This window comes from Triticum dicoccoides, chromosome 3A, assembly GCF_002162155.2.
Source record: "Triticum dicoccoides isolate Atlit2015 ecotype Zavitan chromosome 3A, WEW_v2.0, whole genome shotgun sequence".
NCBI lineage: Eukaryota > Viridiplantae > Streptophyta > Magnoliopsida > Poales > Poaceae > Triticum > Triticum dicoccoides.
The window spans coordinates 756,533,951-756,547,473 of record NC_041384.1 but is presented as its reverse complement, the minus strand read 5'-3'; the positions used below and the strand labels follow the sequence as shown (position 1 = coordinate 756,547,473).

The 13,523-nt window shown below is 44.3% G+C and overlaps 1 pseudogene; it reads right to left on the bottom strand.

Annotated features, from left to right (window-relative positions):
* Positions 1-11,600: 11,600 nt before the first annotated feature.
* LOC119273296 lies at positions 11,601-12,978 on the bottom strand (annotated as a pseudogene).
* Between the last annotated feature and the right edge of the window lie 545 nt (positions 12,979-13,523).

The following is a 13,523-nucleotide window of genomic DNA, read 5'->3' as shown; positions in this document are numbered from 1 at the left end:
ATAGGGAGATGACAGACCAAGTCTAGGCCCGTTCTGTCACGGGATCACCCACCGAAGACTCTGCCTCATGGACGAACGCAACCGGTCCTCGACGTTCCCGCCCCGTGTGTGTGGTTTGTGAGGCACATGCCACGTCAAGGACGTGAGTTGGTTATTCAAATAGCACACCACCCCTACATGCATATGCATGTGCCACATGCATGTAGCCCCCCCCCCTCGTGCGGTCTCTAGACCGAGCACCCATCTTGTGGCCCCGGCGGTCTAGGGCATTGATCGGCACCGGGAGGGTGTAGTCCATAGTGAATAAATGATTCTCCGTGTTAGTGCATGTAATCGCGAGATGACATACCAAGTCTAGGCCTGTTCTTCGAGATAGTCTATGGGTGTCGAGAGGGAATGTGTCCGGTTTGTGTAGGAAGTGCGCGTCTTGTTGCTCCGTAGGCCTCGAAACTTCTTTTGCTCTCTAAGGAGGCCATCGCATGTATATGCATGGGCCATCCGGTGGCGCCTGCGGTCCAGGAAGTTGACCGACACCGAGAGAGGGGGTAGGCCACGGTCAACAACTGCTTCTTCTCATGTTTATTACTTTACACTCTTTAAAGTTCTCTCTCGGCGCCGGTCGAGGAAGTTGACCGGCACCGAGAGAGGGGGTAGGCCACATTCAACAATTGATTCGTCTCATATCTTTTACTTTACACTCTTTAAACTTAAATTTTGAACAAATCTAACCCAAAAAGCATATATATATATATATATATCTATTAGTGCATCAAAAGTATTTTATCAAAAAAAATCATCAAAAGTCATGGCATTTTCAAACTTTGGTCGTAAAAACATATGAAATATCAGATACAAAAAAAGATAGTGCCAAACAGAAACTAAAAGAGAAGGAAAACCAAAAATTAGAGCAGTTGTTACCAAGGGTCGATTATCGGCTCTCGGTAATGGCCACTTTTTCCGAGAGACCCTATCGGTAAAGTATCTAACCTAGATCTTTTTCCATGTGCATTGTCGATAATATGTATTATCCTTTTGTTGTTGTTTTCTTCCATGCTTGGCAAACAACCTTAGCACATCATAATTACTGTCTTGTGTTTTCTTTTTCAGATGGGCCTCGCCTGGTTCTAGAGACCAGCACCCCTCCGGTGGCCCCGGCGGTCTAGGGCGTTGTTCGGCATCGAGAGGGTGTAGGCCACGGTGAATAACTGCTTCTTCGTGTTAGTAGATGTCATCGCGAGATGACAGATCAAGTCTAGCCCCGTTCTGTCACGGGATCACCCACCGAAGACTCTGTCTCACGATGAGTATATCCTTTCCTGACCAACCCCTCCGGTTTATATAGACACCGGGGTGATCTAGGGTTTACATAGAGTTGGTTACATAAGAAGGAATCTTCATAGTCGGTCGCCAAGCTTGCCTTCCACGCCAAGGAGAGTCCAATCCGGACACAGGTATAGTCTTCGGCCTTCATGTCTTCACGGCCCATCAGTCCGGCCCATGGATAACAGGTCGGACGCCCGAGGACCCCTTAGTCTAGGACTCCCTCAACTACATCGATTGCTAGTACTTTGATTCATCCCTCTTGTTCCTCAATTATTCGATTTTGTCTAACTAGGTGAAGGAACCCTGGATGAAGGACGATTGTTGGGAGGCCCTGGTTAACATGTGGTGTGACCCAGCATGGCAGGTGCAGCATGTGGAGAAGGGAAACAATCGAGCTAAAATGCCAGGCCCGGCTCATGTGCAGGGGAGCCGGAACCTAACCGCTCTTAAGCAACACATGGTATGTGGATTAAGATGTTAACTTTTTCACACGATGCATATTGGTTCATTAAACTTGATGGTTAATTTTACAGGAGGCGAAGGTTGGTCGCCCGGTCCACATCCTGGAAGCCTGGAGAGAAGGCCACAAGGGGAAGGATGGCGCCGAGTTCTGCAACAAGTCGGCGGAGGATAAGTGGGGGACCATCAAAGAGGACTTCTACGTGGTGCACGGGCAGGAAGCCGAACCTACGTCCAAGCCCCTTGATCCTGAGCTTCTCGTCATTGCTGGCCAAGGGAAGGGACATGGCCGCCACCTCGTTTGCAATGGGGCGATCGCCACCTCCTCGGATCACAAGCTGCACGAGATACGTGCGTCGAGCACCAGCTCAACTCCGTCCATACGGAGTCGCCCAACCACCGCATCACGTGAGATAGCGCGTCTCAAGGTTAGCATCCTAACCTTTCATTTATGTCCATGCCTCGAAATAGCACTGTTCCAACCTATATGAGCCTAATGCCATGTTACAGGATTTAATGAAGCAACGGGCTGTTGAAGAGGAGCAAAGGCGGAAGGATAAGCAGGCATCCAGAGAAAAGGAACGGGCAGACACGAACAATAGGTTGAAGCTGCTTGAGGATCAACTACACGTAGAACATTCTCTAAACTAGAGTAGAAGATTCATTACATAGGGACGAACCACCCTCACGTGACTCTACTCTTATAGGTTCTTATGCAATCTCGAAGCAGTGCAAGTGATGCCCCTCCTCCTCCTCCGGAATGTTAACCTGATGGCCTCTCCTCCTCAGGATGATCTATATATGAATAAGTGTACTTCTATTGTGACGTGCACGTGTTTTGCAAGTAGTGACAATATGTATGAATTTGTGACTTGTGTGTGACGTCTACTAGGATACTACAATCGACTTGTGTGTGACAATATGTGGACTATCCCTAATTATGTTGGAAATATGCCCTAGAGGCAATAATAAAATGATTATTATATTTCCTTGTTCATGATAATTGTCTATTATTCATGCTATAATTGTGTTATCCGGAAATCATAATACATGTGTGAATACATAGACCACAATGTGTCCCTAGTGAGCCTCTAGTTGACTAGCTCGTTGATCAACAGATAGTCATGGTTTCCTGAGTATGGACATTGGATGTCATTGATAACGATATCACATCATTAGGAGAATGATGTGATGGACAAGACCCAATCTTAAACATAGCACAAGATCGTATAGTTCGTTTGCTAGAGTTTTTCCAATGTCAAGTGTCTTTTCCTTAGACCATGAGATCGTGTAACTCCCGGATACCGTAGGGGTGCTTTGGGTGTACCAAACGAAACAACGTAACTGGGTGACTATAAAGGTATACTACGGGTATCTCCGAAAGTATCTGTTGGGTTGACACGGATCAAGATTGGTATTTGTCACTCCATATGACGGAGAGGTATCTCTGGGCCCACTCGGTAATGCATCATCATAATGAGCTCAAAGTGACCAAGTGTCTGGTCACGGGATCATGCATTACGGTACGAGTAAAGTGACTTGCCGGTAATGAGATTGAACGAGGTATTGGGATACCGACGACCGAATCTCGGGCAAGTAACATACCGATTGACAAAGGGAATTGTATACGGGGTTGCTTGAATCCTCGACATTGTGGTTCATCCGATGAGATCATCGAGGAGCGTGTGGGGGCCAACATGGGTATCTAGATCCCGCTGTTGGTTATTGACCGGAGAGTCGTCTCGGTCATGTCTACATGTCTCCCGAACCCGTAGGGTCTACACACTTAAGGTTCGGTGACGCTAGGGTTGTAGAGATATGAGTATGCAGTAACCCGAAAGTTGTTCGGAGTCCCGGATGAGATCCCGGACGTCACGAGGAGTTCCGGAATGGTCCGGAGGTGAAGAATTATATATAGGAAGTGCAGTTTCGGTCATCGGGAGAGTTTCGGGGGTCAGCGGTATTGTACCGGGACCACCGGAAGGGTTCCGGGGGTCCACCGGGTGGGGCCACCCATTCCGGAGGGCCTCATGGGCTGAAGTGGGGAGGGAACCAGCCCATAGTGGGCTGGTGCGCCCCCCCCCCCTTGGGCCCCCCATGCGCCTAGGGTTGAGAACCCTAGGGGAGGGGGCGCCTCCACTTGCCTTGGGGGGTACTCCACCCCCTTGGCCGCCGCCCCCCCTAGGAGATCCCATCTCCTAGGGCCGGCGCACCCCCCTAGGGGGCCTATATAAAGGGGGAGGGAGGGCAGCCGGACCTCAAGCCTTGGCGCCTCCCTCTCCCATGCTACACCTCTCCCTCTCGCAGAAGCTCGGCAAAGCCCTGCTGTGGTGACTGCTGCATCCACCACCACGCCGTCGTGCTGCTGGATCTTCATCAACCTCTCCTTCCCCCTTGCTGGATCAAGAAGGAGGAGACGTCACGCTGATCGTACGTGTGTTGAACGCGGAGGTGCCGTCCGTTCGGCGCTAGTATCTCCGGTGATTTGGATCACGACGAGTACGACTCCCTCATCCCCGTTCTTTGAACGCTTCCGCTCGCAATCCACAAAGGTATGTAGATGCATCCGATCACTCGTTGCTAGATGAACTCATAGATGGATCTTGGTGAAAACGTAGGAAAATTTTTTGTTTTATGCAACGTTCCCCAACAAATTATGCATATATACGTGGACTAGATCAAATTATGCCTATATATGATCAAATTATGCCTATATATGTGTGGACTACTCCAAATTGCACGGTAGTTGTTTTCATCTGCAGGGATCAGAAAAGAAATTGCTTAATAGAAGAATGGATGGGAAAGATTTCCGAGAGCAACACTCAGAAAACGACATACTACCGAGAGCACCTCTCAGAAAAATGGTCGTCTGGGAGACACTACTGTTGTGCCACACCTTTTTCGAGAGCACCTCTCAAAAAACTGGTCGCCTGGGAGGCACTGCTGTTGTGCCCACACCTTTTCCGAGAGCCGCTCTCGGAAAAGAAGATGAGCATTGCCGAGACAAGCTCTCGGCAAAGATATGTAAACTGTCAGCTGCCATGTGGACCATGTTGTCCTACTGGTCAGGAGAATTGCCGAGAGCAGCTCTCGGCAAAGATATCTTCATTTTTTTCAAAAATATTTAGCAAATTATTTGAAACTTTTACTGATAAATGTGACCAGTGGGACCACATGTCAGTTAGAAAGAACACACGAAAAAGAAAATAGGATGTGCCATATACTTTGCCGAGTGTCGTTTGGCGGCTCTCGGTAATGTACGTAGTAACTGACGGAGCCGTGTGTTGCGGACGGGCATGCCACGTGGCTCTTGGCGTCTTTGCCGTGAGCGGCTCTCAGCGTATGCAGGGTTTGCCGTGCGGTGCCTCTTTGCCGTGAGGCAGTGACGGCAAAGAAGGCAGTTTGTCGTGAAGCTAGGTTTACCAAGAGTGACTCTCGGCGTCGTTTTCTTTGCCGAGTGTTCGTGTTTTAGCACTCGGCGAAGAGAATGATACCCGGCATACGTGAAAATTCCAGTAGTGACGGCAGTCTCTTGAGACTTATTGCACCAATTCTGGACAGATGGTGAGTGTGACAAAACAAGTATCTTTTTCTGGCCCAATGTTGCCCTCGGTGTGAAGTTAGATATTGGTGCGTGCCTACGTGTCGATAAGGAAACTCTCTCTGATAAATACCTTGGTGTGCCACGTTGGTTGGGCTGGACAGAAGTGATTGCTTTATACATTTTGAGTAGAGAGTCAAAACATACACACAAAGGGATGGATGAGAGACAATTATGCAGGTATACAATGGAGTCTATGCATTCTTTTGTATTTACCCAAGTCAATATGACCACACGGAACGTTGAAGGCTGACAACTTTCTTTGCTCGTGAATCTGAATAATCTTTATCATTCCAAACTTCAGTAACTTTCAGGTTTGCTGCTTCAACTTCTCATGCATGTATTTAATTTCCAAATACATCGTCCTTGTACCGTCCCTTTGGATATTTTTTCATAAGCATGTAGTATTATAGTCACAGGCCCACCATTGATAGAAGATATGATAAGTGAGGGGCTTAAATGGCATCTTAGTGAATCATATATAGCGCACTTCCGACAGGTTAAGAGTACATGCCATTTTTTTCATTTGAGAATATAAGTACATGTTCAGAATTCATATAGCAACAATTCAATCTCTAATACTTTAAAGCTATGGTATTGCATGCAAATGAAAAGGGAAGCGAGTACATGCGTGATTGTCTCAGTTAGAAAATGAAAATATCAATTTCATATGAAAAGAAAAGGGTTGGCAGCAGCAACAAAGTCAAACAGGAAACAACTTCACATGATAAGTATTATTCTCATTGGAACATACCGTAAGGCGGAACCAAACATAGAATCAATCAAAGAAAACTGAATAATTACATGACACTGAAATTAGATGCCTATAAATAATTTCTTATCTCTATACTACAATCTAAATGTTATTATTTTTTATTTTTTTTGTAGAAAAGGAGGAAGACCCCCGGCCGGGCGATGCATGCAGCCACTTTATTAACTATTCACAAAGACCTTACAAAGTGATACATCATTATATCCAACATGTTTTTGCTACACTAATAGCTCACTGGAGGTTGGGATATCTATTTATTAACTTTCCTTTTAGTTTAGAATATTGTTTGTCAATGCTAGCTGATAAGCTTTCTCATCTGGAATTTCATAGATTATGTATTTCCATTCCTAGCCATTAATTCTATGGTCAATGCTACCTCCCAACAAAAGGTCTTTAGGGAATTGTAGTGTGAACAAAACTAAGTGCAACCATCTGTACAAAACCGCAGAGATGCGAGATGCTCTATCAATTTCACCCTCGCTATTTACTATGCTGAGATATCTATTCACTTTGGATTTCCTAAAATGGGGCAAGAGGCCCACCTCGACGTGTAAGCATGAGTTATGCTATGCTACTTATATTCAACATGGATACTCTGTATTATTTTCTCATATTAATAAATATAAATGTTCCATACAAACAATACTCACAGAGATATGTCGCAACCAATTCCTGCAGCAACACGCAGGGAATCATATAATTTTAAATATATCATTCAAATAAAACTTATTTCACTCATTTCAAAAGACTAATTTCACTCGATTCACTTGAAAGACATGTTTCAATAATTTTCAAGACTTAATTTCACTTATTTAAAAAAATACTTGTTTCGGGAAGCCGGTACAGGGCAAATATAACTAAGGGAAGCACTAGGAATCAGACTACTGATTCCTAGCCAACCATCAGACTAGCATGCAGCTGTTGGATCACAACCTGGTGGACCGTTGGATAGTACTGAGTTATTTGGATTTTGGAAGCAAGTTTGTTGAGATATGGAAGCACGTAATATATAGGGAAACTAATACCAGATATTTAGGAAACCAATCGAGGAGTTTCAGGAAAATAATTAGGGGGGAATTAATGTAGCGTAGAGACTTTCCAAAAGAATTTTTCTTCCTTATGAATCACAGTTTATTTCCTTACGAAGCACTTCTTGTTTCTAGTATTCCTTCAAATTGCATCGAGCAAAAACAAAATGTGCTTCGATCTAAAAGAAACTGTTTTACTTGTTAGCAGTTGCTGACTATAATTTTGCTTCCATGTGGAAATAATGTTGGTTAATTAGGATTAGTTTCAAACAAATGGATGTGGAACGGAAGCATTCCTTTGATTCATGGAAATATTACAAATAAATGTAGTAAAAAAATCCAAGGCGTATGTCTATGCAATGATAACATAGCATTTGTGTGCTTCCTTGAAAACATCCCAGTAGACCAAAGCAAATAATTTGTAGTGCAGCAGAAACATATTGATCAACACAAGCATTTGATTTGTGCTATGTTTCTAAGAGCTTCGGAACCAAAATTTTGATGTAAAGGGAACACTCTTTTTGTATATAATGGAAACATTTCCTTTGGAACCAATTACAACTCTTTTTTGCACCAAAACTAGAAGACTACTAGAACACTATTGTAACATTGTCATAGCTAGCGTGGTGGACACTGGATAATCTGATCACAATGGGATGATTTGCTGATGCCACGAGCCCTACGTCATTCACAGCACAACCGACAACCTAGGGCCTGTTCGGAGTCTCACCACTCCAGAACTCCACTTCCGGAGCGAGGGTAGCTTCAGCTGAAAATAAAGGAGCAGGGAAACACCCGCTCCGCAGATCCTCGTATTTCTTGGAGCCGTCGGACTATCGAACAAGGCCTTAACTTGATCTCACCTCATACATACTCAACGCATTAGAAGATCATTGGGAGTATGCTGGTAACAACGAAGCACAGCTGGAATCAGGTGTGGCAAAATATCTGTACAATAGAAGCATCCGGTGAGAACGAAGGAAGCACACTGTAGTGATAAGAAAATCACTAAACAAAGCAAAATAATTGTACAACAAAATTTACTAACAGAAGCAACACCGGTAATGGTGAATTACATTAGTAGTGCTTGAAGCATATGCTAGTATCTGATAATGGTTGAAGCAAAAAAAATGTATAAAAGTAGCACACACTTACAATGATGGAAGCAAAAAAATTACATTAGATAGAAATATGCAAGAAATTAAAGGAGGAAGCATGGTGGATTGGAAGCATAGTTTCATTTTATCACACCATATACAAGACACCTGGAAGCACGCAAATTTGATCGCTAGCATGATTAGGGCATAAAGTTAATTAAAATATAGAATCTTAGCTAATATGAACATAGGATATTGTGAATATAACCACAAATATGAACAAGACTAAACTATTTTCAGTAAGAAAACTATTAGCAAACTGATCGTGGACTATTGCCACCAATTACAAAGATTGAAGAAGCAGATCTATGATGCTTAGGAATCATGGATTTTTGAAGCATCAATGATATCTCAACATAAAACAAGAGTACACAAATAAAAGCATATTTAGAATGTCAACTCTACGTAGTGAAGAAGTACAAGTATGATGCATATGAAACATGGATATTTGGAAGCATCATATTCATACAGCCTCAACAAAGCTTGTACATACTTCAAGAACAATATTTGAAATTGAGGATAACCCATGCTTGCCACCAATACGTGAGTCCAATTATTTTAGATCTAGAACAACAATTTCATCGAAACTAATTGTTGGTTTGGTGAGCTCACACACATTTCAATCTAAGACGTCATCATTGAGCCGAAGTGCTGCATATCGACCCTTGAGCATACAATCTGTTTTGGCATGTTCATTGGTGTGTGTCAAAATATGGGAATTGAAGGAATAAACCGAGACACGAACAGGTTCACTGAAAGTAAGTGTATGGAAGCAAGACAATGGAATTAAGAAGCTTATCATATGTACCTAAGTACTCCCTCTGTCCCACAATATAAGACATTTTTGCAAGGTATGCTATCTTGCAAAAACTTCTTATTTTATGGGACGGAGGGAGTAGTTTATTAAACACAGTATGTCGATTCGTAGGAAGCTTGGAAATATGACAGCTCAACATTATTCGTCTTGGTCGGAAGCATAGAAATAGATAATAGAAACAATTAAGATTGCTTCCAACATGAGGATGTATGCTTTTCGTCGCCTACATACAAATTTAACCAATTTTTTAGTGACCAATGGAAGTAATTTTCTTGACAAAGAAGCATCAAAAAATGAGCTCGGTACATTTGTATTATTACTTGGAAGCATTGAAAATTGAAAAAAAAAGGCACAAATACTAATATTGCTGCCAACCAAGGAGGCATATTTGTGTGATGCATCTACCCAGTTCACAAAAATATTGTGGTTGATTTAGTGATCCAATACATGCTAGACGGCACAAATTCACACCCACAAACATGGCATAAACCAAGGTATTGGCATCTAGGTATCATATGAAAATCAGAAAACAATTATTTTAGGAATCAACTAGCACTGCATCATTAAAAAAGTAGAAGAGGAGAGGACTCAAACCCTAGTTCTGATGAGGATGTGGTGGGAGAACCTATGATACTCCATACGAGCTTGCTTTGTTCCTGAACTGAGTGCTACACCAACGAGGTGGACCGGAGTCCAGAACGGCAAGTGGAGCGGGGCCTGATCCCGGTGGAGATAAGTGCGACGGTGAGTTAGCTCGTGAATTCGTTGCTGACCAAGGACGCGGAGCTGGCCGGTGGAGTCAGCTGTGTGTGAGGCGGGGGAGAAAGGGATCTGGGCGAGGCAAGCTAGAGGGCTGGAGGCGATGCGCGTGAGGTGCAGGGAGAGCTGGGTGCTGCGTGCGAGATTAGGGAGAGAGATTTACGGGCTTTGATTGCGGATCGTTAGTCCGATTGGATTTTTATAATTTTTCATTCACATAAGAAGCAGAACCTTGAGCATCCGATTTCAATCGAATCGACAGTAGTCAAGTGGTCTGGCGTTGGCATCTTTTCAAACTATAGATAGAAAGTGTTTCCCTATAACTAAAACTGAAACGAGTGAACGAAGCAACTTCACAATAAATGCACTGAAATAAGGAGTTTCACAAAAATCATATTTCAATTTGAATACTGAATTCACTCATTTAAAATTTATTGTTCAAACAAAATTTATTTCACACATTTCAGAAAAAGAATTTCACCCATTTCATCAAACAACTAATTTTAGTCGTTTCAATTGAAAGAAACACATGTTTCAATAAATTTCAAAAGCTAATTTCACTCATTTCAAAATAAAATTACTCTTGTTTCAGAAAACTGATTTCCCTCATTTGAAACGGTGAAATTTATGCATGTTCGAATGTATTCAAGGTTGATCTTGTTCTAAAGGTCTTGGCCCCAAGAGTTCAAATATATAAAAAGTTTCAAAAGGTTGATCTTGTTCTAAAGGTCTTGGCCCCAAGATATGGTGAATTTATATTAGCATAGGTTGAATAAAAGGATGGATTTGTTGTGTGGGAGAGTGAGAGTGAGTTTTTATCTGCCATGCATCCATGTGGAGGAGAGAGATAGAGAGAGGAACATGTGTGGGGTCTACCTAGATTTGACTTAATCGTATATACGAAAAGTGGGCTGAAAAATACAAAGCAATACAATGAAGTGGGCCTACAACCAACACAAATCACATTGCACTTGGACGGCAGATCATTCGCCGCCACATACAAGAACCGGTAAAAAGTCTTCGTGATTATAGAAAGACATTGTTCCACCATACAATACCCCTTTTTCTACTCTCCACAAATTTATATTTCTACTCCATGGGTATAGATTTGTGAGCTTTCTCTCATGCCCAACCATTGTATACACGTCCAGCACCGGTGAGCTCCTCACTCTCCCCATCTTCCTCGACATGTTTTCCCTTCAGGCTTTTCTCCGGCTTCTTTTGCACATGAATATGAGAAGTCGAGAGATAGAAACGGAGAAATTTGATCGGCAATGATTGATCACATGATGCAGTGCAGTGATGTGCAAGTCTTGTTTATCTTCTTTTTTGTGGGAAAACGCTTTGTGGTTATTTACCTAGAGCTAAGCGATTGATATAACATTGCATCTTATAATACAATAACTGAACTCTGGCGGGCTATATACCGAAATGAGGTAACGACTAAATTCATTACATATTGGACAAATTAAGCAAATAAATAGATAATCCTAGTCAATAACCTGACCATGATAACTATTACAGTAAAACAATTTAGACAATTATTATAATCGAGCACTCCAACTACATCTCCCCATACTCCGGGTGGAAAGAACTTTACTCCGTCGACGCCTCTGTTTCACCATGCTCACCTCTGCAGCACTTATGGCGACCATTGCAAACCCTGTGAGGTCTCGGTCTTCTTCTAGTATATCACCTTGCCACCAAACAGTCTACTACTGAATATGCTGAACAATCGTTGCAGCAAGCTGAACAATCGTTGCAGCATGATGAACAAGTGATGCAGCCAAAAGCTCTTCGCTCTGAGAGGTAGGTTGGACACCAGCACCCAAGCACAAGTTTTATTGCTTCTTGAAGTAGTAGCTGGACCCTGGTTGACTGGAGCAATTGTGATCTGGGGGAGGAGCCACACACACATCTCCTTGTCCCATCCTTGGGGCAGCCACTCGACAAACTCTGTCGTGTTGTCGATGAGGTTGTGCCTGAACACGCCATGTCGCTCGTGCAACCGGCAGCCGCCCTGGTCGTGGTAGTACAAGAAGTAGGCGAACCCACCGCTCATGCCGAGACGGGACGCGTCCAGGGCGAAACTATTGGGCCACCCCAGGAACAACACGCGGTCCTCCAGGCTCCGGCCATCCTTCCTCGTCCACAACAACTTTTCCGGCTCCTTGGTGACCTCCTCAAGCGTGTGCATGGACATCGAGAGTGCATCGACGAGGTCATTGACGCCATTCTTACCTTGATCGGGGTAATGCATCAAAATGTGCACCGACACCCACAGCAGCTCCCCGCGGGACTCGAGCACATAGCTGCGCTCGTACAAGTAGCCGTCACACTGGCGTGGCATCGACCGTGGCCTAGGAACCTGTACGTCGTCGTTGTTGGTTGCGGCTGTGGACTCCCCTGTCACGCTCACGACCTGCCAGAGGCTGTCCTCAACGGTCACATGGATCTTGCCGTTGTGATAGGCGACACAGAACGCTCCGTCGAAGGGGGATTCGAGAGTCCTGTGGACAAACATCCACTCGGTGTCACCAGGACGCAGGAGCGCCGCCCTGAACTCGGCGGTAGTTGTGTCGAAGCTGTCGTGTTTGCTGAACAGAAGGACGGCCCCGTTGTTGTAGATGATGCCTGTGGGATTCTCCTCCAACCGGCGGAGGACGTTCTCGCCAGGCAGGTGGGTGGGGGGGGCCTTCGGCGAGAGGGTCGTGGAGGGTTAGGCCGTGAGGTTCGAAGGCGGTGAAGTAGCGGACGGTGGTGCCGTCGGCGCTGGCCACCCAGTTCATCCCGGTGCCACTGCCACCAGATATGGCCGGCGGCGCGACGTAGCTTGTGTTGGAGAAGACGCATCTGAAATTGAGGGAGTCCCCGCTCTTCTTGATGGGCACCAGGAGCCACGGCAGGAACTGACCAGCCCCCGTCGTCGTCTATGGTCCGTGTGAGTCGCGCCATGGCTTACACACGGCGTGGAAACGGATGAAGTCGGCGCCGACGTGCAGACGGCAGGAGACCTCTCGGAGCAGTTCCGGCAGGAGGTCCGGCCACCACGTCCCGTGCATCGCGGCAGGTTGGTTCTAGATCGTGATGTGATCGACAATCGTATATAGCTGGCACCTGTACGTATCGGTACCTAATCCGATTCGCTCTGGTGTGAAGTACTAACACGTCTATATTTTGCCGCTGGAATTTTCAAAGTAGAGAAAAGGTGTTTTCAGACCTCACCAAGTTCTCCGGAATTATCTCCAAATTTGATCTATCAGATTCAGAACTCGTTCAATTTTAACAAATTTTAAATTTTCCCACAAAGAAAAAGACTTAAATTAAGGACTCTAATGTCTACATGATGTTCATTCTGGAAGGAGCATCCAGCAAACGAATCGTTTCTTTTTCTTTGTTCTTTTTTCTTTTTCTTTTTTTCTTTTTTCCTTTTGATTTCTTTTTCTTTATAGTTTGCCTTCTTTTTGTTTTTGTTCCTTTCCATTTTCAAATTTGAAAACTTTCAGTTTCTTTTTTATTTTCTTTTCTACTCTTGTATGCGGTTGAGCTATGGACGACACATTCACATCGTCCAGGCGTGGACATTGTGGAGGTGGATTTAGAGGAT